Source organism: Loxodonta africana, chromosome X, assembly GCF_030014295.1.
Source record: "Loxodonta africana isolate mLoxAfr1 chromosome X, mLoxAfr1.hap2, whole genome shotgun sequence".
Lineage (NCBI taxonomy): Eukaryota > Metazoa > Chordata > Mammalia > Proboscidea > Elephantidae > Loxodonta > Loxodonta africana.
This window is the reverse complement of record NC_087369.1, coordinates 98,451,071-98,478,709: the sequence shown is the minus strand read 5'-3', so window position 1 is coordinate 98,478,709 and position 27,639 is coordinate 98,451,071. Positions and strand designations below refer to the sequence as shown.

At 37.6% G+C, this 27,639-nt stretch overlaps 1 long non-coding RNA gene across 1 annotated transcript in view; it reads right to left on the bottom strand.

The window, feature by feature from the left end:
• The window catches only part of LOC111751381 (uncharacterized), a 63,540-nt gene extending 36,108 nt beyond the window's left edge, over positions 1-27,432 (bottom strand). Inside the window, exons 1-3 of the long non-coding RNA XR_002786442.2 lie at positions 27,126-27,432; positions 22,306-22,497; positions 19,101-19,194 (exon numbers count right to left, since the gene is read on the bottom strand). This is a non-coding gene — a long non-coding RNA (uncharacterized LOC111751381). The remainder of the gene's footprint in view (positions 1-19,100; positions 19,195-22,305; positions 22,498-27,125) is intronic.
• Between the last annotated feature and the right edge of the window lie 207 nt (positions 27,433-27,639).

Here is a 27,639-nt window from a genome sequence, read left to right as displayed (position 1 = left end):
CTTTTTTCAACAACATAAATGACTCACATGGACCTCAAAAGATGGAACACACAGGAATCAAATTGACTACATATGTGGAAAGAGACAAAGGACAAGTTAAATATCGGCAGTCAAAACAAAGCCAGGGGCCGACTGTGGAAAGGACCATCAATTGCTCATACACAAATTCAAGTTGAAGCTGAAGAAAATTATAGCAAGTTCACGAGAACCAAAATACAACCTAGAGTATATCCCACCTATATTTAGAGACCATCTCAAGAAAAGATTTGACACATTGGACACTAATGAGCAAAAACCAGATGAGTTGTGGAATCATATCAAGGATAACATACATGAAGAAAGCAAGAGGTCATAAAAAGACAGGAAAGAAAGAAAAGACCAAAATGGACGGATGTCAGAAGAGACTCCGAAACTTGCTCTTGAACATAGAGTATCTAAAGTGAACGGAAGAAATGATGAAGGAAAAGAGCTGAAAAGAAGATTTCAAAGGGCAGCTTGAGAAGGCAAAGTATTATAACAACATGTGAAAAGATCTGGAGTTAGAAAACCAAAAGGGAAGAACATTCTCGGCATTTCTCTAGACGAAAGAACTGAAGAAAAAAATTCAAGCTTCGAGTTGCAGTAGTGAAGGATTCTATGGGCACAATACTGAACGACCAGGAAGTCTCAAAAGAAGATGGAAGGAATACACAGAGTTACTGTTTCAGAAAGAATTTGTTGACTTCAACCATCTCAGAAGGTAGCATACGATCAAGGACTGATGGTACTGAAGAAAGAAGTCCAACCTGCCCTAAAGAGATTGGCGAAAAACAAGGCTCCAGGAATTGACAGACTACCAGCTGAGGCGTTTCAACAAATGGATCAGCACTTAAAGTGCTCACTCATCTATGCCAAGAAATGTGGAAGACAGCTACCTGGCCAACTGACTGGGAGGAATCTATATTTATGCCTATTCCAAAGAAAGGTGATCCAACAGAATGTGGAAATTATTGAACCATATCTTTAATATCACACACGGGTAAAATTTTGCTGAAGATCATTCCAAAGCTGTTGCGGCAGTACCTTGACAGTGAACTGCCAGAAATTCAAAGAGGATTCAGAAGAGTACGTGGACAAGGGATATCATTGCTGATGTCAGATGGATCCTGGCTGAAAGCAGAGAATTACAGAAAGATGTTTACCTGTGTTTTATTGATTATGCAAAGGTATTCAACTGTGTGGATCATAACAAATTATGGATAACATTGCCAAGAATGGGAATCCCGGAACACTTAATTGTGCTCATGAGTAACCTGTACATAGATCAAGAGAGAGTGGTTAGAACAGAACGAGGGGATGCTGTGTGATTTAAAGTCAGGAAAGGTGTGTGTCAAGGTTGCATCCTTTCACCATACTTATTCAATCTGTATGCTGAGCAAATAATCTGTGAAGCTGGACTATATGAAAAAAAATACAGCATCAGGATTGGAGGAAGACTCATTAACAACCTGCGATGTGCAGACGTCAAAACTTTGCTTGCTGAAACTGAAGAGGACTTGAAGCACTTACTAATGAAGATCAAAGACTACGGCCTGCAGTATGGATTACACCTCAACATAAAGAAAACAAAAATCCCCACAACTGAACCAATAAGCAACATCATGACAAACGGAGAAAAGATTGAAATTGTCAAGGATTTCATTTTACTTGGATCCACAATCAACACCCCTGGAAGCAGCAGTCAAGAAATCAAGATGCATTGCATTGGGTAAATCGGCTGCAAAAGAGCTCTTTAAAGTGTTAAAAAGCAGTCACCTTGAAGACTAAGGTGCGCCTGACCTAAGCCATGGTGTTTTCAGTCGCCTCATATGTATGCAAAAGCTGGACAATAAATAAGGAAGACTGAAGAAGAAATGATGCCTTGAACTGTGATGTTGGTGGAAGAATATTGGGTATACCATGGACTAGCAAAAGAACAAATATTTGTCTTGGAAGAAGTAAGGCCAAAATACTTATTAGAAGCAAGGATGGCAAGGCTTTATCTCACATACTTGGGGCATGTTATCAGGAGGGATCAGTGCCTAGAGAAGGACATCATGCTTGGTAAAGTAGAGGGTTAGTAAAGAAGAAGAGGACCCTCAATGAGATGGATTGACAAGGCGGCCGCATCATTGGGCTCAAGCATAGCAATGATTGTGAGAATGGCCTGCATCATTGGGCTCAAGCATAGCAATGATTGTGAGAATGGTGCAGGACCGGGCAGTGTCTCATATTATGATTTGGAACCGACTCCATTGTACCTGAAAACAACAAATCTGATCTTTCTATTCTGCTTTTTTTGACTATTTGTCTCTTCGTGCTTTAGTACCACACTGTTTCAGCTATTAAGGCTTTATGATACATTTTAATATCTAATCAGGGTAGTACCTCCTCTTTGCTCTCCTTTATCAGAGTTTCATTTTCTGTTTGTTTTGTTTTTCACATGAAATGTAGAAGCAGTCTGTCTAGTTAAAACAAAATCTGAAAACCTGTTGTATTTTTACTGAAATAATGTTAACTTTGTTAGTTAACTGAAAGAAAATTGACATCAATATGATTTTAATTTTTCCTATCCAAGAAAATGGTATGCTTTTCCTTTCATCCAGTTTTTCTTTTATGTCTACCATTTTTCAGGTTTTACTCATACAGGTCTCACATTTTTTCTTAAGTGTATTCTTAGTTATTTTATCCTATTTATTGCTATTTTAAATGGAATTATTGCTTCTATTATATCTTCTAAATTATTTTTACATAATGAAGTTATTGATTCTATACACCAATTTTTCAACGTGACACCCTTACTGAATTCATTTTTTTTTTTAATTTTTCACTTGATTCTTTTGGGTTTTCTATGTACATGATTTTACTATTCATAAATAATGGTTGCTTTAACTCCTCCTTTCCAATTTTTGTAACACTAATTCCTTTCTTTTCTAATTATATTGGCTGGTACTTCAAATATTGTATTAATAGTGTGATAGTGGGTATCCTTGTATTGTTCTTTACTTTAGGGGGACTATGTCTATGTTTCAAAAGACTAATGATGACTTTTTCTCTAGAGGAGATATATTTTATTATGTTAAGGAAGTATTCATCTATTTCTATTTTTGAGTGCTTTTTCCATGAATAGGTGTCAATTTTTGTCAAATGTCTTTTCAGTATTCTTGGATATAATTATATACTTTTTCTCTTTAGACCTATTAATATGATTAATATTGCATTCCTGAAATAATTCCAGTTAGTCAAGGTGGGTTATTTTTTTAATGTGCTGCTAGATACTGTTTGCTAATGTTTTGTTCAGGATTTTAGTACATACATTAATAAAAAGATTGGTATATAGTTTTCTTTTTTAATGCAATTGTTGTCAAGTCTTGGTATCAATGTTATACCAACTACGTTACAAAGGAAGTTTTCATTCTTTTTTAACGCTCTAAAATAGTTCAAATATAATTGGAAATCTTCAGTGAAACTACTGAGCCTAGCGATTTTTTCTTTGTAGGGGGAGGCAAATCTATCCATTACCTCTATGGAAATCAATATTTTTGCATTTGCTACCTTTTCTGGGATTAGTTACATTTCCCCAGAAAATCATCTAATTCATCTTTTTATATGTATCTGTATGGAGCCCTGGCGGCGCAGTGGTTAAGAGCTACGGATGCTAACCAGAAGGTTGGCAGTTGGAATCCACCTGCTGCTCCTTGGAAACCCTATGGGGCAGTTCTACTCTGTCCTATAGGGTCGCTATGGGTAGGAATCGACTTGAGGGCAACAAACAGTTTTTGTTTTTTGTTTTGGTGGTATAGAGTTGAGTGAAGTTGTCTATTATGATTCTTTTAATTTCTTCTATTTCTGAAGCTATTCCCATCTTATCATTTATTTTGTATATTTGAAGAAAGCAAATAATTTTTTATCTGGAATTTTGAAAAATTGAAATAAAGGAGAAAAAAGCATCCATAATCTACCACCTAAAGATAAAATTGTGGTTTTTTTTTGTTTGTTTGTTTATTTTGTTTTTTGGTAAATTTATTTCTATTATTTATGTATTGTCTAGAAAAGTGATAGTAGTAGTGATTATTCAGCATCTACAGTTTCATATTTTCCTATTTTTTTACTTGATTGATTCTTGCTTAAAATAGGTTTAGTGTGACAAAAATCATTTAAAATGTTATCAAAACCTTTTGGCATAATTTGATACTGATGGTATAATCTTCTAAACAATTCAGCCCTGAGTCCTTAGGGTTTTTCTGCTTTCAGGCTTTCTTTTCTGCTTAGGACTTTCCCTGCTTTTCTGGGAGGAGGCTCTTCCTCACAAAATGGAGGACATGAACAGTGATATAGGAGTCAATCACTGCCATCTGTTGGTAAAAATAGAAAACATCCAGTGACTTGCTCATGGCATGAATATTTATTGTTTTTTATAAAAACATATTTTTACAAAATAATTCCAGAATACTTAGGGTCATCATATCTTAATTGACATGGCAAGAAAAGCCCGAATGAAATAAGAAGGAACGCTAGTCAAAACATAGTGCTCTTTCTCTTGGCTTTTCTTTTCAATATAGATGTTTATCTTACAGACATACAAATCTAATTTAACCACACTGCTTCCAATCCAGCTAATAACTTGGTAACCAGGTTTTTATGTTTATAAGGTTTCATATAATCAAGGCAATATAATAACAGTAGTTTAAAATATGAGAGTTGTTGTTAAAGTTTTATTTTAGTTATTTAATCTTTTTTGTTGATTCATGTATTTATGTATTTATTTTGCCTACGACATGCCTATGATACAAACCCAGAAGGAGATTTGAAAGAACGGTAGGCCATTTGAAGGCTAGAACTAAAGAAAGCACTTTCATTTCCTTCTATTCTATTACACATAGCATTTGAACTCTCTTAACACCACATTGCTCTCCTTCTAAAAACTTTTACAGTTATGATTACACATTTATTTGTATGATTATTTGATTGATATCTGTCTTTTTACCAGAATAAAAGCTCCATGAGAGCAGAGACAGTTTGTTTTATTTGCTTTTGTTCCAAGTACCTAGTACAGTGTCTGACACGTTATAGGTACAATTAGTATTTTTTGATAAATGTCTATGTGAATGAATGCTATGGTTACACAATTTACCCCCTCCATACATGTATATATCCTATTCACATCACATGTCCACATGTAGACTTCCTTTTTCTCCCAGTAAAAGTCCCAGAGAATTCAAAGGAAAGAAGACAAAAAAATCATTGGTTGATAATTTCCCTTTGTTATTTTTAATGTAGAAGTGGAGAATTCAGGGCATTATGGATATAATGATCTCTTTAAGAGGAAGGATGGTGTTATGATTTCAGGGGCAAATCATTATATACTATGTTATACCTCCTTTCAATCCACAGTGCCAACCAGAAGTTCTCACTACTAGAATGATTCCTTTGACTTAAGGCATTGTCTTTAAGTTATAACTGCAATCTAGACATTAATGCTTACAAATACGTGAAAGAGGATTCATTTACTTAATACAATCCTATTTTGAGTAGAACATGTAGAAATACACACAAGAGACTTTATTCTATATTTCATGAGCAAAAGAACACTAGCTATAAAAAAAATATATAGCCCTTATTTATTGAGTGATTTGGTGCTGTACATAGTTACGTCAAGGTGGGTAGTTTTTGTCCAAATTTTTCAGATGATAAAACTGACACTTGATGAGTTTAAGTGACTTTCCCAAGTTCACACAGCTAGTAAATGCTGGAGTTCTTTATTCTAGATCTTCCGTTCTAGACAATCTCTTTTGTTCTCATCTGTATGCTAACAACTTAAACTTCTTCTATATGGTTCCTTCTCATCACCCAATATCTGTAGACCAAAGGTCTAGCAGCGGCCTGCTAGAGAAATATCCTGGAAAAGTCATAAGATGCAGGCCAGAGAATACACCCTGCTATCTTTGAACATTCCCCCAAGTGTCTGTCAGTTTGTCATACTGTGGGGGGCTTGTGTGTTGCTGTGATGCTGGAGGCTATGCCACCAGTATTCAGATACCAGCAGGGTCACCCATGGAGGACAGGTTTCAGCTGAGCATCCAGACTAAGACAGACTAGGAAGAAGGACCTCGCAGCCTACTTCTGAAAAGCATTAGCCAGTGAAAACCTTATGAATAGCAGCAGAACATTGTCTGATATAGTGCTGGAAGATGAGCCCCCCAGGTTGGAAGGAACTCAAACGATGACTGGGGAAGAGCTGCCTCCTCAAAGTAGAGTCGACCTTAATGACTTGGATGGAGTAAAGCTTTCAGGACCTTCATTTGCTGATGTGGCACAACTCAAAATGAGAAAAAACAGCTGCAACCATCCATTAATAATCGGAACCTGGAATCTACGAAGTATGAATCCAGGAAAATTGGAAATTATCAAAAATGAAATGGAACACATAAACATCAATATCCTAGGCATTAGTGAGCTGAAATGACTGGTATCGGCCATCTTGAATCAGACAATCGTATAGTCTACTATGCTGGGAATGACAACTCGAAGAGGAATGGTGTTGCATTCATCGTCAAAAAGAACATTTCAAGATGTATCCTGAAGTACAACGCTGTCAGTGATAGGATAATATCCATACGCCTACAAGGAAGACCAGTTAATACGACTGTTATGCAAATTTATGCACCAAGCATTAGGGCCAAAGATGAAGAAACAGAAGATTTTTATCAGCTGCTTCAGTCTGAAATTGATTGAACATGCAATCAAGATGCATTGATAATTACTGGCGATTGGAATGCGAAAGTTGGAAACAAAGAAGAAGGATCAATAGTTGGAAAATATGGCCTTGGTGATAGAAACAATGCTGGAGATCAAATGATAGAATTTTGCAAGACCAACGACTTCTTCATTGCGGATACCTTCTTTCACCAACATAAACGGCAACTATACACATGGACCTCACCAGATGGAACACACAGAAATCAAATCGACTACATCTGTGGAAAGAGATGATGGAAAAGCTCAGTATCATCAGTCGGAACAAGGCCAGGGGCCGACTGTGGAACAGACCATCAATTGCTCATATGCAAGTTCAAGCTGAAACTAAAGAAAATCAGAGCAAGTCCACGAGAGCCAAAATATGACCTTGAGTATATCCCACCTGAATTTGGAGACCATCTCAAGAATAGATTTGATGCATCGAACACTAGTGACCGAAGACCAGACGAGTTGTGGAACGACATCCAGGACATCATCCATGAAGAAAGCAAGAGGTCACTGAAAAGACAGGAAAGAAAGAGAAGAACAAGATGGATGTCAGAGGAGACTCTGAAACTTGCTCTCGAACATCGAGCAGCTAAAGCAAAAAGAAGAATTGATGAAGTAAAGAACTGAACAGAAGATTTCAAAGGGGGTCTCGAGAAGACAAAGTAAAGTATTATAATGACGTGCAAAGAGCTGGAAATGGAAAACCAAAAGGGAAGAACACACTTGGTGTTTCTCAAGCTGAAAAAACTGAAGAAAAAATTCAAGCCTCGAGTTGCAATAGTGAAGGATTCCATGGGGAAAATATTAAACGATGCAGGAAGCATCAAAAGAAGATGGAAGGAATACAGAGTCATTATACCAAAAAGAATTAGTCGATATTCAACCATTTCAAGAGGCAGTATATGATCAGGAACTGATGGTACTGAAGGAAGAAGTCCAAGCTGCTCTGAAGGCATTGGCAAAAAACAAGGCTCCAGGAATTGATGGAATATCAGTTGAGATGTTTCAACAAACAGATGCAGCGCTGGAGGTGCTCACTCGTCTATGGCAAGAAATATGGAAGACAGCTTTCTGGCCAACTGACTGGAAGAGGTCCATATTTCTGCCTATTCCCAAGAAAGGTGATCCAACTGAATGCGGAAATTATAGAACAATATCATTAATATCACACGCAACTGAACCAATGAGGAACATCATGATAAATGGAGAAAAGATTGAAGTTGTCAAGGATTTTATTTTACTTGGATCCACAATCAAGAGCCATGGAAGCAGCAGTCAAGAAATCAAAAGACGCATTGCATTGGGCAAATCTGCTGCAAAGGACCTCTTTAAAGTATTGAAGAGCAAAGATGTCACCCTGAAGACTAAGGTGCGCCTGACCCAAGCCATGGTATTTTCAATCACATCATATGCATGTGAAAGCTGGACAATGAATAAGGAAGAATGAAGAAGAGTTGACGCCTTTGAATTGTAGTGTTGGCGAAGACTATTGAATATACCATGGACTGCCAAAAGAACGAACAATCTGTCTTAGAAGAAGTACAGCCAGAATGCTCCTTAGAGGCAAGGATGGCGAGACTGCATCCTACATACTTTGGACATGTCGTCAGGAGGGATCAGTCCCCAGAGAAGGACATCATGCTTGGCAAAGTATAGAGTCGGCGGAAAAGACGAAGACCCTCAATGAGGTGGATTGACACAGTGGCTGCAACAATGGGCTCAAGCATAACGATTGTAAGGATGGCGCAGGACCGGGCAGTGTTTCGTTCTGTTGTGTATAGGGTCGCTATGAGTCAGAACCGACTCGACGGCACTTAAAACAATATCTTTGAAGATTAGGATCTTGAGGTGCTGCCCAAGTTTGATTATCTGCTACAAAGTCCTCAGTCTAGAAAATTTCCTAAGGTAAGACAGCCTCTATTGCTTAAAAAAAAAAAAAAACTGACTATTGAGACATTGACTAGTGGTTTTAGCTGCTCAGTATGAACATGATGGAGAAGACTAGCTATCTGAAAGGTTCTTTTACATTGCCACTGTTGTTGTCATTGTTGTAAGCATCTGAAAGTTCCAGCTGCCTTAATAAACTGAAAACCAAGTTGATGATAGATATTACTAGTCTCTCCACGTGGTCTCCTGTGTATAACTCAGTTAATCAATATTCTCCCTGGAGGAGTCACCCATCAGCAATTATTTTGAGACGGATTTGGGCAGGATTAGCTGTGGGGCCCGCTGAACCAGTTATTGGTCCACAAGCCTGCCTTGTGTTCCCAAGCTTGTCATGGCTTGGACCTGGAGGCAGATATCTGCCATCTTCTTTTCCATAGAGAAAAGACATAGAACATCATCCTATCATCCTTGCAGCTGAGGGAGAGTATATTGAATGGAGTTCGGTTGGTTCTCAGTCTTACCTCACCAACACCAGAAAGTAATTGTTTTTCTGGCGGTCAGCATGACATTATGAGCCAGATACTAGCACACAGTGAGCTACCTTGCCATCACAGAGATTTTTGTTTGGCTCTCTCTTTTATGCTCTTGATACAGGTTCCAACAGGGACAGGTACAGGGAGTTAGCTTCATGGGTTCCTGCTCATCCCAGAGGGATGAGGGAATATGCTCAGGCAGGAAAGACATGCAAGTAGGATACAAACAATGTTTCTATCCCAAAACAAAGATCTGAGTTCTGAGCAGTCTAGAGTCTCAGTGCCCTTCTGGAATTAGGCCAATGGTTCAGGTTCATTCTGTGATAACTGGTGAGCAATAAACTGAAATGTAATGATAAATCAGGCTACTGCCCCCCCTCTCCACTCTCCCTTTGTCCACCCATTGACTTGCTGAATTGTTTCTTTGACTAAGTATTGGTGGAATGTGTTATGCTTGATTTTCAGGACACTTGGGTTACTTTATCTGCACTCATAAGCTTCTAGAATGCAAAGGGGTAGAGTCCATTGCTTGGCTTCTCCTGATAGACAGGAAACAGAACACTTTTCACTTGCTTACTGCAAATAGTAATAACAGACATCATTTCCAGAGTGTTAACTGCATTCCAGGCATTGTTTTAAGTTCTTTGTATGCAATAGCTCGTTTAACCCTTTCAACAATCTTGTTGTAACCTATATTTAATCTAACTTTAAAGGTGAAGACGCTGAGACCTAGAAGGTTAAGCAACCATCCAACAGCTAGTTAGTTCTGGGCCTCTGTCTCAACAGCTTATGTTCCTAAAACAACATTATCATGTTGCCCCATGAAATGTAAACTCTGGCCTTACCTATACAACTGCACTTTGACTTTAACCACACAACTTGATGCTATGTAGTGTAGAACAATTCCCTGAAAATCTTGCAGGTGCTGGAAGCATCAGCAGTTTGGGGAGAGAGTCGGACAGTGGGCAATGTAGTTGCAAGTGCCCTGTCAGTGGTCCCAGTCTCTCCTCTGCAGCTGTAAACTGAGCACCATCAGCAGGGCTTGCTCATCCTGCTGCTCAACAGGGTTACCTGGATATTGAGGTGCAGGCTGTGGACAAGCCAGGTGCCTAAAGAGCCGGGTAGAGAGAGGACAGTTTCCAGCAGTCATAAAAATGCTGGTGAGAATTTTAAAGGAAGTAAATAATGTAGATGACTTAAGTAGGAAAAAGAAAGACACTGAAGGGTGTGGGATAGAGAGGATGGACAGTAGGGAGAAGCGAGCCCACCAAAGTTGTGACTGGAATGTAAACATTTAACTTATCCAATAAATTTGTGTGTCACCAAGTATACTATTTTCTTTTTTCTTAATAACTCAAAACAAAAGAAATTATCTATTAAGATACTAGGAAACGGAAGATCAACAGATTGTTTTTCTCAGTGTTTTGGTTGAATTTTCCCAAAGAACTGTCTCGGGAAGTAAACTCCCAATGCCAAACTCAGCTGTTTAAATAGCAAGGGGGAAATCATTAGATCAGTTTTGCAGACATTTTAAAAGGAGAAAATATCCAAATGTCACATCATGTGCAGGATTAATAACACAATTTTTTTTTTCTTTTAAAATTTCTCTTGCCGTCAATCGTGTCTAACCATCCTTAAGGTGAACTTATCGTTGTTGTTGTTGTTAGGTGCTGTTGAGTCAGATCTGAATCATAGCGACCCTATGTACAACAGAACGAAACACTGCGCATTCTTGCACCATTGTAAGACTACTGTGTCAATCCATCTCACTGAGGGTCTTCCTCTCTTTTGCTGACCCTCTACTTTACCAAGCATGATGTCCATCTCCAGGGACTGGTACTTCCTGATAACATGTCCAAACTATGTGAGACGAAGTCTCGCCATCCACAATTCTAAGGAGCATTCTGGTTGTACTTCCTCCAAGACAGATTTGTTCCTTCTGGCAGTCAGTGGTATATCCAATATTCTTTGCTAATACCATAATTCAAAAGCATCAATTCTTCTTCATTCTTCCTTATTCATTGTCCAGATTTCACATGCATATAAGGGAATTGAAAATGCCATGGCTTGGATCTGATGCACCTTAGTCCTCAAGGTGACATCTTTGCTTTTTAACACTTCAAAGAGGTCTTTTCCAGCAGATTTGCCCAATGCAATATGTCATTTGATTTCTTGACTGCCGCTTCTATGGGCATTGATTGTGGATCCAAGTAAAATGACATCCTTGACAGCTTCAATCTTTTCTCCGTTTATCATGATATTGTTCATTGGTCCAGTTGTGAGGATTTTTGTTTTCTTTATATTGAGGTGTAATCCATACTGAAGGCTGTGGTCTTTGATCTTCATTAGTAAGTGCTTCAAGTCCTCTTCAATTTCAGCAAGCAAGGTTGTGTCATCTGCATAATGCAGGTTGTTAATGAGTCTTCCTCCAATCCTGATGCCCTGTTCTTCTTCATATAGTCCAGCTTCTCGTATTATTTGCTCAGCATACACATCAAATAAGTATGCTGAAAGGATACAACCCTGACGCACAACATTCTTGATTTTAAGCCAGGAAGTACCCTTGTTCTGTTCCAGTGACTGCCTCTTGATATATATACAGGTTCCTCATGAGCACAATTAAGTGTTCTAGCATTCCCATTCTTCATAATGTTATCCAGAATTTGTTATGATCCACACAGTCAAATACCTTTTTATAGTCAACAAAACTCAGGTAAATATCTTTTTGGTATTCTCTGCTTTCAGCCAAGATCCATGACATCAACAATGATATCCCTTGTTCCATGTCCTCTTCTGAACCAGGCTTGAATTTCTGGCAGCTCCCTGTCCATGTCCTGCTGCAACCGCTTTTGAGTGATCTTCAGCAACATTTTACTTGTGTGTGATAGCAATGATATTGTTCGATAATTTCTGCATTGTGTTGGATCACCTTTCATTGGAATGGGCACAAATATGGATCTCTTCCAGCCAGTTGGCCAGGAAGATGTCTTACAAGTTTCTTGGCACCACCTCCAGTGCTGCATCCGTTTCTTGAAACATCTTAATTGGTATTCCCTCAATTCCTGGAGCCTTGTTTTTTGCCAATGCCTTCAGTGCAGCTTGGACTTCTTCCTTCAGGAACATCAGTTCTTGATCATATGCTACCCCCTGAAATGGTTGAATGTCGACCAATTTTTTTGGTACAGTGACTCCGTATATTCCTTCCATCTTCTTTTGACGCTTCCTGCATCATTCAATATTTTCCCTGTAGAATCTTTCAATATTGCAACTTGAGGCTGAATTTTTTCTTCAGTTCTTCCAGCTTGAGAAATGCCAAGCGTGTTCTTCCCTTTTGGTTTTCTAACTCCAGATCTTTTCAGATGTCATTATAATACTTTAGTTAGCCTCTTGGTTTTCTAACTTCAGGTCTAACTCTGCAACTCATCTGGTCTTAGGTCATTAGTGTTCAATGCAACAAATCTATCCTTGAGGTGGTCTCTAAATTCGGGTGAGATATACTCAAGGTCATATCTTGGCTCTCGTGGACTTGCTGTAATTTTCTTCAGCTTCAACTTGAACTTGCATATGAGCAATTGATGGTCCTTTCCACAGTCGGCCACTGGCCTTGTTCCGATTGATGATATTGAACTTCTTCTCCATTGTCTCTTTCCACAGATTTAGTTGATTTGATTCCTGTGTATTCCATTTGGTGAGGTCCACGTGTATGGTTGCTGTTTATGTTGTCGAAAAAAGGTATTTGCAATGAAGAAGTCGTAGGTCTTGCAAAATTCTATCCTGTGATCTCTGGCATTGTTTCTATCACCAAAGCCATATTTCCCAACTACAAATCCTGCTTCTTTGTTTCCAACTTTGACATTACAATCACCAATAATTATCAATGCATCTTGATTGCATGTTTGATCAATTTCAGACTGCAGAAGTTGGTAAAAATCTTCAATATCTTCATTTTTGCCATTAGTGGTTGGTGCAAAGATTTGAATAACATTCATTAACTGGTCTTCCTTGTAAGTGTATGGGTATTATCCTATCACTGACAGGGTTGTACTTCAGGATATATCTTGAAATCGTCTTTTTGAAGATGAATGCGATGCCATTCCTCTTCAATTTGTCATTCCCTGCATAGTAGACTATATGGCCATTTTGAGTCAGACAATCATATGGTCTACCATGCCAGGGATGAAAAATTGAAGAGGAATGGTGTTACATTCATAAGGTGAATCTAGACAGCAAGCACTGTCTTTTCTAATGCCTCTCTTGATTCGGGAATCTTTAATAATGATAAGGTTTCGGAATACTAGAGACACTTTTTTTTTCAGGCTTGGAGTATTTTCACTCTTACATGTATAGGCAAGAAAACCTTGGCATTTTTTATCGTAGGTTGAACACAAAAGTTGAAAGGGGAAGATTTTTCTAAACATGAAAAAACTTGAATGATGTTGCACATTACAAATACGTATTCATTAGCTGTTATTTCAATAAATTCTTGAAATAATGACACCAAAAAAAAAATACAGGAGTTAAATAATGCTTTGAAGCTATTACAAAAATAAAAATTCATAGTTAAGCTTTAGTGTTCTCTACGGATTTAATCTTATGTGATTAAAAAGCTAAACAAGCAATAAAAGACACATTTGGTTCTAACTTGATCACTAATATACTTTGAACAGCACTCTGCCATTTGTGTTGTGATTTACAATACAGGAGTGAGAATAAGCTTGCCCTAATTTATGCCAACTTTCATGTCTGGCCTCCTTTGCAATCAATGGTCAGCATTTATGGCTAGCAACAATGAGCACCTGTTATTACATCAATAGTTCTTAGTTTCAAATCACCAAATACGCATGATTTTCTTGACTCCACAGGTCCCCCTTTTGGTGGCCAGATCATCAACATATGGCATGCATGATAATACATGACGATTTATATGTCTAGTAGAATAAAGCTCATGGGGAGTGTTCATTCATGCATGTATGCATCCTTTCATCTATTCAGGCATTTATTTAGTCTCCATTGCGTGCCCAGTGCTTATAGTAGGCAATGTTGACAACAGAAGGCAAAAGAGCAATTTCACTAATTATCCTCTGCCTAGGCCTCCAACAAAAGAGGTAACTGCTTTCCTTTTATCTTTATATATTTTTTCTTAATTAAAGACTATTATTTTAACTGTATTTGCATTTCATAAATGTTTCACTTTCACGAGTTTCACATTTTACACTAGAATTCAAACTCAGTTAACAGTTTCATATGGAAATTTCTGATCTTCTCAAGGCACGAAATCTGGCTTTATACAGACCAAAATAAAGACTTTAAGATGAAAGTGAAAGCAGAATGTTAATTCACGGCTTTGCTAATTGTCGTTTCCTTCTGTGAACTTTAAACCAAGATCATGTAATACACTATCTGCTTTTCATCAGGGCATATGATTGCTATCAACCATTTTTCTAATCAATTGAGCTAAAATCTTCCTTACTTTACTCTTGATCTGAAAAAGGCAAAGACACAATGCTGCAGAATAATATTCCTGTTTCAATTACTAGAATTCCTTGAGTGTTTCTAGCCAACTTAAAATTATTTTTTCCTAAGCAAAATATTGGACTGGTGGAAAAAGTAATCATAGCAAAAGATGTTATTGATACCTTGATGATTTCCAGTACACTTTACATAATTGATTGTCTTAAAAAAATCATTTCGTGGATTGGATAAGTGATGTATAAGATAAGGCTTTAACTATGCAAATACTCATAAAACTGTGAGTAATCACTTACTGATAAGGCAAAGTTAATGTTGTACCTTTACAATGATACTGCACACTGAATACATAACGATGTTCCTGGTTGTGTGTGTGTGAACTAGCTGAATAAAGAAGATGGTGGTTAACCTACTTTAAAAAGATTACTCAATTCTGTGGAACCCTGATTGAGTGCTAGTTTCAGTTTGAAACTAGAAAGTATCGCTTTGCAGAGAGCCACCTCTGGTGGAGTGCTTGATAATGTTTGATTATTTGAAGATGGTCTTATAACAACCTCTAATGAGAAATTTTTGAAGTTCTGATAATACTTTTATGTATTTAAAGAATAATTAATTGGATATTATTTTCATTTACAGTGAAACCTGTGAGAGCCGGAACTCAATGGGACTGCCTTGTTTTTCCACTTTTCTATGTTCTCTATCAGTGGAAAAGATTTGAGTTTGAGTTTTCCTTCTCTGACAGATTTCTACCTTACACAGGTTCTGGCTTTTGCAGGTTTTGCTGTATTATGTAGGAAAAATGCTTCCCTGCTTTTATTAAACAGGTAACTTAAAGTTTGCCTCATCTCCTCCTACTTTCAATTTATTTTATTTGAAAATGAAATAAATTCAACAATTTTATAATTTTGTGATTACCGTTGCCAAAGTGGAAAATCTGATTGTTAGTCAAAGTATTCTTCCTTTTCAGTGAGCATTTTTCAGTAGTTCTGGACTCCATTGTGTTATCTTCCTTTTTATGCTCTTTAAACCGTGCCAGGGGGCAGTGGTGGTTCAATGATGGAATTCTCACCTTCCATGGAAGAAACCACTGTCAGTTGTGGATTGCGTGTTGCTACGATGTTGAAGAGGTTTCAGCAGAGCTTCCAGATTAAGATAGACTAGGAAGAAAGGCCTGGCTATCTGCTCCCAAAAGTCAGCCAGTGAAAACCCTATGGATCACAATGGTCAGATCCATAACCAATCATGGGGTTGTTAGCTACCCATAAACAACAGTATGACTCAACGGCAGCTAACAATAACAAGCCATGCCAATATTTGCTTCTCTGCTCTTTAGAACATGCACATTATCTGGGCCTTTAACTAACAAATGTAATTATTTTTTCCCCTTAGTTGCTATATATTTTCACCAGATGAAAGTAATTCAAATGTGCTATAACCTGTGAAAAGGGCTGAACCAAGTAAACTTGGCTATAAAGGCAGATAATCTTTAAAACAATATTTATGATCAGAAGAAGAACAACAAAACATAAATAATTACATAGATAGATGATAGATAGATAGATAGACAGATGCAATAATGAATTCTTCTCATAGGACAAAACTATGTAGCACACCTTCCTGCCAGAGATTTACAGAATATATTGGAACTTCACATTATATGCTCATGCTAGGACTGTAACAACTATGAAAGAAAAAAAAATTAATAAAAGACATCTTACTTTGATTTTAAGGGGTTTTTCTTACCCACGAAACCGAAATTAATCATGTAAAAGGTCTGACACAGACTGTAGATGTATCGACTTGGGTTTGTTGGCCAGAAAGTGCTCTGCAGCATTGTCAACTTATGAATAACTAGCGAACTGTTCAATAACAAACCCATTCGCTACCTCCTGACTTAATGAAAAAGACTGTGTGCTTCCTCAATTTTAATTTCAAGAGGCTTTACAGCTAAAAATGGGTAAAGGGTCTCACATTTTCACAAGCTGCTTTTTAATGTTAGCTCAGTAACCATTAGCTCAGTAACCATTAAGTACTCGGTCACCACGGAAACGTCTATTCATTAAGAAAAAAATATTTCAGCTTCTATGAAATCTACATTTCTCTGAAGCATTTTTTTCTTCCTTTTCCTTCATGTAGGCAGACTCGTGCTTCTCCTATTTGTATACTGTTTATTAAATCATGAGACAATCAATTATATTACTGTTTTGAGCTAATTCAAAGTTTATTTTTAACAACTATACCTAGCCTATTTGGAGCCACTTATTTTTAGAAAACAAAATGATTTCCTCACATGCATATAGAATGACTGCTTGAAATAAACCTTATGTTTTAATTATTTTTGACACAACTTTGAAACCAACAAGCCACTCTGTGCTAAATGTAAAAGTGGGTGTGCTGTGGGGTGGGTTGGAGAAAAGGAAATAAATATGTCGTTTTTCCTCCACTCACTCAAATCTAATCTTTACTCAATTAAAAAAGATTAGCATTGACTATTCAAGAATGAACTCGGGCTCTGCTTATCCTGGTTCTTTGTATGTCTGAGCTAGCTGCATAAAGAAAATACTGGTCAGTTTGCGTGAAAAAGGATCATTCAATTCTCTGGAAATCTGATCTGGGCCCTAGCTTCCGAGAAGTCATCACGGGCCAAAGTCAATATTTTTAAATGTACATTCAAAACAGAGTGTATCTAGACACCTTTCTAAACAGTTTAACACAGTTTGAAAGCCTCCAAGTCTTCTGTTAAGTTTTTGGCCTGTAGTCCATTTCTGCTTTCCAACACCTCAAACTTTGGGAAACAATCTGGAAGGGGAAAATATGATAGATTGGTACCAGGCATGGTGGTTCACTTGATGCTTACCTAGTCAAGGAAAGTTTAGGATACGGTCATAGCACTGAAGAGAAAATATTCATGATAGGAGTATTTAGGAAGATTGGGGCAGGAGTGGTGGGGATCAAAATCTATTGAACATAGTCTAAGCGATAGGCATTGTGTACATGGCTATCGCCCTAAATTTCATCCACAATTAGAACGTGTATAGCATGAAGAGATGATGAGAGGAGAGAAGATGAGGTCAACCAGGAGATTTGAGAAATAGATAAGTAGCAGAAGTAACTTAAAAAAAAAAAACCCATTGCCATGGAGTCAATTCCAACTCATAGTGACCCTATAGAACAGGACTGCCTGCCCCATAAGTTTTCCAAGGAGTGGCTGGTGGATTCAAACTCCCAGCCTCCTGGTTAGCAGCCATAGTAATTAACCACTGCACCACCAGGGCTCCTGGAAGTAACTAAACCAAAGAAAACAAATCCTAGGGAGTCAAAATGTAGAGGCTGAATAAGTCAATCCTTAGAAAAGGAAAGGCACCTCCTACCTGCTCAGTTGTTTAACTCCTAGAATCAAACTACAAAGCAATTGGTTACTTCAAGTGAAAAACAGGCAGCCAAAGTCATTTGACAGCCTTACTGTTGAACCTTTTAGAGACATTATTCACGCTAGTAAATTCACCCAGTGTACTTTACCTTTCTTTTATGAAAAATACTGTATATGTAACATGAATCCTTCATAGTGTAACTAAGCCCCAATGCTTAATTGTTCTTACTTGAGTAGAAAATATCTGACCACTATCCTTCATTTATCAAAACTTTATCAACCTTTTACCTTAAGCCTTTTATGAGGTTCAATGTTTAACTGGCCTTGATATTATTGAGAAGGTGCCATATCAGAAACATAATGTAGAATTATTCTGAGGTTGGAGTTTTAAAATCTCTTTTATAGGTCTTAGTCTCTTAAAATATAAAGATCATAATTGGGCATATTCTAGAACTTAATATACCGTAACAAAAAGATGACTGTGGTTATCTTAGGTTTGGTTTAAAATGATAAAATCATTACTGCTGCCTCTGATGCTTGTGGTCTGCTACGACACCCGACTCCTTTTTATATGAATCGAGAGCAGTTCCTAAAGCACAGTGAATTGAGGAGATCCTCACAGTTTTTTTTTTTTTTCTTTTGGAGGATCTATGCTACTGGACACATATTATTAGAGAAGAAGAGATTTTCAGCTAGTACCAGAAAAAGCCACATGGTTCAAATCTTCGTCCACTTATCCATATTTTTCTGGCCCACTGTTAGTGACTTCCTTTCTCCTTCAAGGCTGCCTTTGATATGTGTTTTAACTTGATTTTACGTGGAAACAAATGATTGGGAGGAGAGGCAGAGGACACTCCCAGAGTATTTTGCCCCAGGCCTGGCCTCTACTCCACTGATACATAGCCTGTCATCAACCATATCATACTTGTGTAGTTTGATCTTCTGATAACACTTAATTTTTTTGTCTCCTACTACTTCTTTAATTTCCCAATGTTCTTTTTGTTTCTGTAAGGCATTTCTTTCTTTGGTGTCTTCTGTAAACTTAGTTTATCTGATAAATGAATTTCAGTGTTTACCTGGCCTTGGCCATGTTGAGAAGGCCCCATGTCAGTGTCCAAAACATAGGCAGAGTTATGCTGAGGTTGGAATCCTGAAGAACTCTTCTGTTCTCTGGCACATTTAAGAAAGAACATAGTTAGGACAGAGCATTTGCTTAACTGGCTATAAATCACTTTTGATAAACCCATTTTTGATAATACAGAATAAGTGATCCCATTTTAAATATCTGTTACAATATTCACCAATAGAGAAAGCAATAATAATGGCTGTCTTTGATGAACGTGTTCCATGTTCAAGGTGCTTTATTTAACATTATCTAATTTTTCCCCAACATTTTATTATGAAAACTTCCAAACATCAGTAAAATTGAAAGAATCTTACAGTGAATTCCTATCTACCTACCACTTCGATTTTATCTTCAACATTTTACTACACTTGCTTTAATATATACTTGTCCATTCATCCAGCTCTCTATCCATCCATTAACCCATTTGATTATTTTGATGCAATTGAAAGTAAATTGTCATCAGGATCTGTCCCCAAAAATGCATTATATTACTTTGAGTATTTACAAAAGGCCTGCACAGTAGGTATTATGAACTCCCCTTTGCACATGAGAAAGCTGAGGCTGAAAAATTTTAAGGAAATTGCCAAAGGCCACACAAAAAAGTGATCTATAGAACGAGGATTTGAGCCCCAGTCTGTCTGGATCTGTGTCCATACTTTTTCCACTATACTGAGGAATCTCCCACTGTGTACACTGAAGATATATACAGAATCACTTTGCCGTTTCACAACTCAGGGAATGGCAGAGGGGAAAAAAGGAGCTCGAAGTAAACTATATTTTAACTGGAGGAAACAAGGGCAACTTAATTCTTTACCCAAAAGCCTACAAATAAACCCAAATGTTTGAGAACACTACTACTATCCTAAATTATAATGAAGCGTTTGTGTGCCTTTGCTTCTCATTTGGTCCTCACAACCACAGGGAAATTAGGAAATGCATGATTCCCCCTTCCTATTTATAAAGGGGAGTCCTGGTGGTGCAGTGGTTAAGAGCTCAGCTTCTAACCAGAAGATCAGCACTTTGACTCTACCAGGCACTCCTTGGAAACCCTATGGGGCAGTTCTACTCTGACCTACAGGGTTGCTATGAGTCGGAAACGACTCAACAGCAACAGGTTTGGGGTTTTTTTTTTGTTGTTGTTGTTTATTTATAATGGAGGAAACAGGGGCCAAGTGATTCACCTAAAGTCACAGCCAATTAGTAGAAGAGAGAGTATTGGAACACAAATCCAGTGTTCTCGGAAACTTTGGAAGATAGAAAACTACGAAGAAGGCTTATAAACTGAGTTGTTTATATGTGTGATTTCCAATCATCATTCTTTAACATCTCAGGGAGTTTCTTACTTATGTCAAGTGGTGACGTGAAATTCACCACATTAATGTTCCTTTACAAAATTAATGTTGATTAATGCTGACTTTATTCCTATACACATGTGTACCACATGGTACATTAAAGAGCATGGAACAATGCTGTTATAAAAACAAAACAAAAGCAAGATTAGAATTTTGAAATAACCCAAAGGTTAGAGAGTTTATCTCTTCCCAGAGACAACCTAAGGCTGTTCAAATCCCTGATTTTACTGCAATTTGCAAGTCTATTCTTAGGAGTACAAGGCTCACACTACCAGCCACTTTCAATTTTAAAAGTAATATTTCAAACTATCCTCATACTGCGTAAAGGGTAACATTATCTTGTCACTGGAGAATGCTATTCCAAAGTAAATGCTGATTTGAATTAACTACTAAAAAAAATTGATGAGATTTTACTCAACTGGTATTTACCTCTGTTTTTTTTTTTTTTAACTCTATCACTCAGAGGCAGTGTAAGTATAAAGGGTACAGTTTGCTACTAAACAAAGAAATAGAGAATCCAGCAGAACTTTACAGCTTTCAAAACAGCGTTTTATCTCATTAGATTTCATTAGTATAAAACCCGTTGCCGTCTAGTCGATTCTGACTCCTAGCGACCCTATAGGACAGAGTAGAACCACCCCATAGAGTTTCCAAGGAGTGCCTGGTGGATTCAAACTGCTGACCTTTTGGTTAGCAGCTGTCGCACTTAACCACTACGCCACCAGGGTTTTCTTCTGGTACAGACTAGCTCTGTAAACTGCACCAAGTTACTTGCCTCAGTAATATAGGCTTTCACTTTATAGTGCTGTTGTGAGTATTAAATGAGTTGATACGCGTGAAACATCTAGAATTCAGCCTGACACACATAATAAACCCTCAATAAATGGTTCCTGGAGCCCTGGTGGTGCAGTGGTTAAGATCTCGGCTGCTAAACAAAAGGTTGGCAGTTCAGATCCAGGAGTCGCTCCTTGGAAACTCTATGGGGCAGTTCTACTCAGTCCTATAGGGTCGCTAGGAGTTGAAATTGACTCGAGGACAATGTTTTTTTTTTTTTTTGTAATGATCGCTGCTTTTGATATTATTCTCATCATCTCTGTTAAGTGAGTAGGCCAGATTATAATCATGTCTATTTTACAGTTGAGGAAATTGAAGTCCACTGAGGCAGAGTCAGACTACAGCCTGGATTCTCTTTTCCGTTTCTCTGACATAGTTGCTTGAGGGTTGGGAGTGGGTAGGCCATACAGGTATAGCAGCCCCCCTCTCACTCACACACACTGTTAGGACAATATATGTGGTACACAAAGGAGCCCTGGTGGTGCAGTGGCAAAGCACTCCTTTGCTAACAGAAAAGTTGGCGTTCTGAATCCACCAGCCACTCCTGAGGAGAAAGATGTGGTAGTCTGCTTCCATAAAGATTTCAGCCTTGGAAACCCTGTGAGGCAGTTCTACTTAGTCCTTTAGGATCACTATGAGTTGGAATCAACACCACAGCAATAGGTTTGTTTTTTGTTTTGTTTTCATGCGGTATACACAAATACTTCCTTGGTGAAAGGAACGCACAAACAGAAGAAGGACAATTATTCAGTAAAGTATACTTGGCTCGCATTCGGGGGTAAAAGTTTTTGCTCTCTTCAAATCCTGAGCAAAATATATCTGGTTTGGCAGTGTTAACATGGCTTTTGGTGGAATTTAATTAAAATATTGATGAATATAAGAGAGAACATATAAGCTATATTTATGATTCGTTTGCTGATCTCACAAGAAATTTCTCATCTTTTTCAGAGGTATTTAGAAATGTCTTACCGGTGGTCATCTACATTCTTTACTGATTTCTTTTTACAGTAGTGGATGGTCTGGATTGTTACACCAACTATTAAAGCCAGTCCTATCCCAGGCAACGTTGCTACTAAAATCAGGTCCAGAGTATTCCAGAGTTGGTCACATTTGGCCCCCATGTACCAGTAATTTCCCCATCGACCTCTGAAATTTGGACATCTAGAGAGAAATAATAGAAATAGAAAAGGCTCACAAATTAGGAAAAAACAAATTGTCTCCCTGAATGAATCAAACATTCCATTGTTACTCAACCATGAAATTTCCCTTTAAAGCCCTCAAGAGATATGGGTTGTTTTGTTTTTCACTTGAGCAAACACACTAAAACCTATAGGTTCAAACAAATTGAGCCAGCATGCAGAAGGCTGTCAGGATTTTCAAACCATTAGGTAACGAAGACGTGGCACTTAGAAAAAGGAAAAAAAAAATTCACCTAGAATGGCTGTCTTAAGACTCCTTTTAAAACTATCCAGGTTTTGCCCACTGCTCATATCTCTATTCATTCTGGCTACTCTAGTTCTACGAATTCTAGGAAGAGAGTTCAAAGCAGCTTAGTCTACCAGTTCTGTAACTGCAGTCTAGGTATTCCCCCACCCCTTAACACAGTGATGAATGCAGGTTAACAGACTGCCTTTGCCACTTGGCAGTAAATATAAGAAGAAACATGAAGAGTTAAGACTAGACTGTGCCAGCAAAATCTGTCTGCCCCCATTTTTCCCATAACTCCAGATTTTCCTCCTCCATTTTGTAGAAATAAATGACTGAGATCCGAACTTCTAGTGTTTTTTTGAAAAAGCTTGAGACTGCCAAATAATCTGAATGTAGTTTTCTGGTGTATAGATTGAAAACCTAATGGCATGCACCTACACAGAAATGCCGATGGGTTTGTGATGAGGAAGTATAAACTTCTCCCCCGTCTCCCATAAACCAAACCCTTTGGCATCAAGTCGATTCTGTAGTGACTAATGGAGAGGTTTGTCCATGTAGCATCTTTAGATATTGCTTCATTGTCCCCTACAGAACCGATACAGGATTACCACTCTGAACAGTAAATGTCAGATCTTAAGCATGGTACTCTTGGTTTATATTGTTCCAATATATTAAGGAATATTGTAGCGGCTAACATGGAGGGATTGGTTAGATGATTATTAGAATCTTTTATTGCTCTGATATTCTAGAATTCTCTGAGAAAATCCATCTACCAACTTCAGGTAATAATCTACTCACTTAATAGGGCATGGCTTTTAATATGTAACACAATGCCATTCATTTAAGGAGGTCAAAGCCCATTTTTCAAATATGTCTTAGCCATCCTCATAGATTTCTTACTAGAAAAAATACTTTTGTAAAACTACATTTCTTTGTAGTTTTGGAGTGAATCACAAAGGAATTATATATTATACAATGCCATTTGATTCATTTATTCAACATTAATTGGGTAGTGGTGGTTCCATGCAGGAGACCTGGGTTTGATTCCTGGCCAATGCACCACTTGTCTGTCAGTGGAGGCTTGCCTGTTGCTATGACACTGAACAGATTCCAGCAGAGCTCCCAGATTATGATGGACTAGGAAGAAAGGCCTGGCAATCTATTCCAAAAATCAACCTATTAACACCCTATGGATCACAAAGGTTTAATCCTTAACCAATCATGGAGAAAAAAAAGAACTGGGTAGTGTTTCATTCTGTTGTGCATGGGGTTGCCAATAATGGCAGCTAACACCAATAACTGTGTGCCAAGTACTGTTCCAGGCATTTGAGATACATTTGAGATACACTAGAGAAAAAAGCAAAGATCCAGGTCCTAAAGGAGCTTACAATCTAGCAAGGGGAGACAGAAAACAAAAATAAGCATAATTAGTAAATTATCTAGAAGGTTTGAAGATAATAAGTGCTATGGCAAAAAGCAAAAGTAGAGCAGAATAAGGGGGATTGACCATGTGGGAGGCAGGGTAGTGGGGCAGGTTGCAGTGATATAATAGGGTAGCAAAGGGCTGGCTTATTTGAGAAGGTAACATTTGAACAATGACTGCAGGAAGTGAGGGAGTTAGCCAAAGAATAATTTGGAAGAAGAATATTCCAAGCAAAGGCAACATCAACCACAAAGGCTCTAAAGCAGGAGGCAGTATGATTTTATGTTTGAGGAACACAAGAAAACCAGTGTGATTTAGGGAAGTATGGTAGAAGGTAAGGCCAAGGACGTAGGGAGGCCAGATCACAGAAAACCTTATAAGCCATTGTAAGGACTTTGGCTTTTACAGTGAATGAAATGAGGAGCTAGTACAAGGCTTGATTTTGGATAGTCCTTAAGTGTTCATTTCCTGCTTTGGTATCTGGCTGGTACAATCTTGCGTCCTAGATTCAGGCTGTGGTCTGATGTTGTTTGTTCTCAGACTGAAGGACTCCCTTTAATAATTCTTGTAAGTTTGTCTTGGTTTTTACATATTCTTTTCATTTCTGTTTATCTGGAAATGTCCTAATTTCACCATCATATTTGAACGCAAGTTTTGCAGGATATATTATTCTTGGTTGGCAATTTTTTTTCTTTCAAGGTTTTATATATGTCATCCCATTGCCTTCTTGCCTGCATGGTTTCTGCCAAATAATCAGAATGTAGTCTTATTGTTTCTCCTCCATATGTGACTTTTTGTTTTTCTTGAGCTGCTTTCAGAATTTTTTCTTTATCTTTGGTTTTAGCGAGTGTGATTATGATATGCCTTGGTGTTTTTCTTTTGGGGTCTATGCTGCTAGTACAAGGCTTGAGAAGGGAAGTGACATGATCTATGTTTTAGAAGGATCACTATGTCTGATGAAATGAAAACAGAGTGTAGGGGACAAAGGTAGAAGCAGAGAGAAGGGTCATGAAGCTGTTAAGTAATCGAGACAAGTGATGATGTTGGCTTGGACCAGAGTGATAGCAGTGAAGGTAGGGAGAAATGGTTGATTTCTGGATATCTTTTTAAAGACAAAACCAACAGGATTTCCTGATGGGGTGTGTGAGAAGAAGAAGTCAAGAATGACTTCAAAGGTTTTGGCCTAAACAAATGGAAGGACTGAGTTGCCAGCAACTGAGATGGGAAAGACTAAAGGTAAAACAGGTTTAGGGTGGTGGTGGGAGTTCAGGAGTTCGGATTTGTATTTGTTGATTTTGAGATGGGTATTAGATATCCAAGGGGAAATGTTGAATAGGCAGTTCTGTATATGAGCCTGGAGCTATGATTTCCCAGTTCGGATGGTAATTAAAGCCATAATACTGGCTGAGATGGCCAAGGAGAGGTATAGATAAAGAGGACCAAGGACTGAGCCCAGGGTCACTCCAACATTAAGTAGGAGAGGAGAAGAGATGAAACTGGAAAAGGAAACTGAGAAGTGGCCAGTAAGGCAGAAGGAGAAAACCGGGAGACAGTGATGTCCTGGAAACCAGGTGAAAATTCAAGAAGGCGCAAATGATCAACTGTATGCTAAATGCTACTGATGGGGTAAGTAAGATAAGGACTGAGAAATGACCATTGGGCTTGGCATCATGAAGGTTAAGAGCAATAAACTAACTTTTTGGAGAACTTCTCTGAGCCAGTTACTATGCTAGGAATTTTAAATATTTTATCTTTTTTAATTCTCACAGCAATCTTGGGAGGTTTATAAAATTATTTTTTGTTATCGTCAATAGGAAATAAAATCTTTATATAAAAATACATTTCAATGTAGTCCACATTTTTTTTTCTCACTAACTAGTAGGCATATGAGAAATGTGAACACTGGTTTTAAGGTATATTACCTGTTCCAAATAAAAGTGCATATTGGAGTGTGCTTTTTTAGTTTAGCCAATTTTATTAAGTTGTCTATCTAAATATATTTTCAATTTGGCTTTTTTTCAGTGCCTTTATTTGAATGAAACATTCAGAACATCAGTGTGTGCGGTGGGATATATCCTTAGGCAATTTTTGCAGTGTCCTTAAAATGTTCTAAGAACTTAAAAATAATGACTACATCATTTAGTTTGATACATTCAACCCTGATTTGGTAGTGCCTAGCTATGATTATGGAGTCCTGGTTGTGCAGTGGTTAAGAGCTTGGCTGCTAATCAAAAGGCTAGCAGTTCGAATCCACCAGCCGCTCCCTGAACACCCTATGGGGCAGTTCTACTCTGTCATATAGGGTCGCTATGAATCGGAATTGACTCGATGGCAATGGGTTTGTTTTAGCCATGATTACAATGTTAAAACTAACTGACCCAACCTGTGTGGTGTTAAATAATTTAATAATAAAAACAATCTTTTGTCTTCAGATTGACATTCAAAGAACCTGACGTGGATACCATGCATATATGTGCAGGGGCACACCAAGCCCAGAGCAGTTATGTTTCACACTGATATCCACCACTAAAATGAGTTAATTTGTCCAAATCAACTTGGTGGAAGAAAATTTCAAAGTAGATATAACATCAGTGTGATGTGGCAATTAATAATCATAAAAAAACTTGTAAAAACAAGTTAGGCAAATAATTATAATAAGGATTAAGAAGATAGGTAAAGGGTGATTAGCCTCTGGCCAAAATTTTGATTAGATGCCTCCAGAATTATTCCAATTCTGAGTTTGCAAATAGTATTAATGTCTCTAAGGTTCATCCATGTGGTAGCATGTATCAAAACTTGATTAGTCTTTATGACTGAATATAAAATATTATTTTAAAATAAGTATTGCATCATTGGATAAGAAAACAAATAAAAAGAAAGTGAATTACTACTTGCAATATATTCTTACTCTTTTTCAACAGCATATATAACCACTTACTTGCAAAAAGGCTCTTCACCTTTGCATGCACAAACAATATTCTCTGGACAGAAACCTGTTATATCCCCTGTACAATCATCAAAGTCAGCCACAGATGTACAATTGGCTGTAAATAAGAAAATTTGAAAACCTTTAACAACACAGAACAAATATTTCAGACTTGGCTTATACACATGTGAAAACTTCTGTATGTTAGGAAAAAAGGTTTATGTTAAAGAAAGATTTTTAAAACATGAGTATGAAAATAACTTTGTGGTACTTTGGGAATCTTCAAATATCATAATTTCAAGCACCATCCTTCCAAAAACAAGACAGACAACACAACTTTGTCCCATTATTATTTACCTGATGATTTTTACAGTATGGCTTAAAAACAGTCAATACACCACATTATGGCCCAAAAAAAGGACATCTAATATTTGAATTAAATTTATTTTTGACTAAATTTGAGTGTCTTCTGGCTAAGATGAGATAAAACAATATACCTAAAGGTATGATTAACATAGATAACAGT